Here is a 3505-nt window from a genome sequence, read left to right as displayed (position 1 = left end):
GAGGACCAGAACAGAAACTCTCCACGGCACATCGTAGTAAAAACACTACATGCACAAAACAAAGAGAAAATTCTGAAAGCTGCAAAAGAGAAACAAAAAGTCACATATAAAGGAAAACCCATTAGGATTACAGCTGACTTTTCAGTGCAAACTATGAAAGCCAGAAGAGCCTGGACCAAAGTATTCTATTCCCAGTTTTAAATGACCACAGATGCCAGCCCAGACTGCTATACCCAGCCAAAATATCTATTATAGTCGAAGGGGAAAGAAAAATCCTCCATGACATAAAGAGGCTGAAAGAATTCACGTCCACAAAACCAGGCCTTCAGAGAGTTCTGGAAGCAATACAAAGAGCTGAAGAAAGGAGTGACAATACCCAAGGGATTGCGGAAGAAATCCAATGAAGGTATAACTGTGGAAAAGTACTATGTCAAGAATGTAAACAGAAATAAAAATGACAGGATTCAATACTTATTGATAACTTACTTATTAATAACTTTAAATATTAATAGACTGACCTCCCCAGTCAAAAGACACAGACTAGGTCAATGGATTAAGAAACAAAACCTATCTTTTTGTTGTCTGCAAGAAACTCATGTGACTTTCAAGGACAGGCACTATCTTAAGGTGAAAAGACAGAAAAAAATATACCAAGTGAATGGTACTAGGAAAAAAGCAGGAGTTGCGATTCTAATATCTGACAAAATAGATTTTAAACTAAAACTAATCAGAAGAGATAAAGAGGGCCACTTAATTCTGATCAAAGGAACAATAAATCAAGAAGATATTACAATCATGAACATACATTCACCAAACTCTGGTGCACCCAACGTCATCGTAACAATACTACAGGACATTAAGACCCAGATTAATCCCAACTCATTAATAGGAGGGGACTGAAATACCCCCCCATCTCCATGAGATAGGTAAACAGGGCAGAGCGCTAACAGAGAGACATCTGAATTAAACAAAACCATATATCAAATGGACTTAACAGATATCTACCGAGTATTCCACCCAAATACCAAAGGACATACTTTCTACTCAGCACCCTATGGAACCTTCTCCAAAATCGACCATTTACTGGGGCACAATACAAACCTCAATAAATACAAAAAGATTGAAATAATTCCAATCGTTCTATCAGACCACAGTGCAATAAAGCTTACCATCAACACCCGAAGAAGCCAAAATCACCACACGAACACATGGAGATTAAACAACACACTCCTGAATGATGAATGGGTCAAAAGAGAAATTAAGAAAGAAATAAAAGTATTCCTGGAACAAAATGAAAATGAGATGAAGACACACTGTGCGTCTTCTGAGCTGAAGCTCTTGTTAAGAGGATGGATGAAAGGAAACTCGAAGTGCACACTCCCTGATACCGGTTGTGTACAGCGAACACCCCACTGCAGACCTCAGCCTGTAACAGACATGGGCTCTTTGACAGGAGAAAGACAGTAGAGAGAAAAAAATCAAAAAGTTTAGATTCATGCACGATTGAAAAATCTGAATTATAGATCTCAGAAAATGAGATGCAGTTTCAAAACGCTTTGAGTGAAAAGATCTTGCTCAGAATTGTCAGAGACCATGCTGCCTGGCAGCCCTCCCTGCCCCCCAGGGCAAGCATCCTCTGGAGAACTTGCTGATCAGTCCTCCCTGCCCCCTAAGATAAGCAACCCTTCTGATGAGTCAAGATAAGTTTGAGAAACCACCAATTTCCTTAGCCTGCAACCAGACCATGGCGCCAGGTCCCTTCATCCTAAGGGACATTCATTAACCCGTTGAGACAACACCTTCCCTCCCTCTTCCCCAGCTAACTTCCCGCTTCAGCCCGTATAAGAATCCCCGTGGAAAAATAAACTTTGGCAGCTTGATCAGAGTTCTTTGTCTTGCTGTCATTCTTCGTGTCTCTTGTCCCATCATTCCAGGTCCCTGGGAGTTCGAGTCTCCGTCTCCTGCCCTGCTGGCCGGGGCAGGACTTGGGCCTCTGTGGGAACTCCTGAAGACAAAAGCAATCTGGCCACACTACAAATTAAAATTAAAAGAGAGAACTGGAAGCTTAGAGGAACCAGCTTTTCATGCCCCAAAAGTAAACCACAAAGACACATAAGTTTACAAAAAGAAGCAGACCTAAACTTGAAGGCTTGAGTCTTACACAAGAATCAGAAACTACAAAAGAAATTCACATGTCAAAATCACAGTGAAAAAATAATAACATGAAAAACCAAAATAGCACTCTGCACCAAATACCAATAGTCCTCTAGAGGAGTGCAATGAGAACCCCCTAGAGATGATGCAGGACATGGATCTCAAAAGAACAATGATGAATATGATAAAAGAATTCACTGAATTTAAAGAACACACAAACAAGGTAATCATAGAGCTGAAGGAAGATAGGGATAAACTTCTGAATGAATTCAGAAAAGAGTTAGAAATATTGAAGAATGCTCAGGATGAAATGAAGAAGGAAGTGAAACACTTAGTAAGCCAATTAGAAACTACAGGGGAAAGCCTCAATAATAGGATGAATGAAATGGAAAACAGAGTATCAAGACTGGAAGATAAAGTGGAAGAACTAGACCATGCAAGCAAAGATTATGAACAATTTAAGAAATCTCAAGAATGGAACATGCAGGAATTGTGTGACACCATAAAAAGACCAAACTTACAAATCTTAGGCATACAAGAAGGAGAAGAATCCCAAGATAATGGCATGAACCCAATCTTCAACAAAATCATGGAAGAAAATTTCCCAAAATTAAACAAAGACAAGCCCATAAATATACAAGAAGCGTATAGAACACCAAAAAGACAACCAGAAAAGAAACCCTCCACAGCACATCATAGTAAAAACACTAAACGTACAAAACAAAGAGACAATATTGAAAGCTGCAAAAGACAAAAAACAAGTCATATCTAAAGGAAAACCCATTAGGATTAGGGCTGACTTTTCAGTGCCAACTATGAAAGCCAGAAGAGCCTGGACCAAAGTATTCCCAGTTTTAAATGACCACAGATGCCAACCCAGATTACTATATCCAGGGAAAATGTCTAGTATAGTGGAAGGAGAAAAAAAAAATCTTCCATGACATAAATAGGCTGAAGGAATTCATGTCCACAAAACCAGCCCTTAAGAGAATTCTGAAAGCAATACAAAGAGCTGAAGAAAGGAATGACTATACCCAAGGGTTGCAGAAAGAAATCAAATGGAGGTATAACTGTGGAAAAGTACAACTATATCAAGAATGTAAAAAGAAACAAAAATGACAGGTTTCAATACTCATCTTTCATTAATAACTTTAAATACTAATGGACTGAACTCCCCAGTCAAAAGACATAGACTATATGAATGGATTAAGAATCAAAACCCATCTTTTTGTTGTCTGCAAGAAACTCATCTCACTTTCAAGGACAGACACTATCTCAAAGTGAAAGGATGGAAAAAAATATACCAAGCAAATAGCACTAAGAAAAAAGCAGGCGTAGCAATCCTAATATC

This window comes from Nannospalax galili, unplaced genomic scaffold (assembly GCF_000622305.1).
Source record: "Nannospalax galili isolate Female #2095 unplaced genomic scaffold, S.galili_v1.0 scaffold1082, whole genome shotgun sequence".
NCBI lineage: Eukaryota > Metazoa > Chordata > Mammalia > Rodentia > Spalacidae > Nannospalax > Nannospalax galili.
This window is presented reverse-complemented; position numbering follows the sequence as displayed.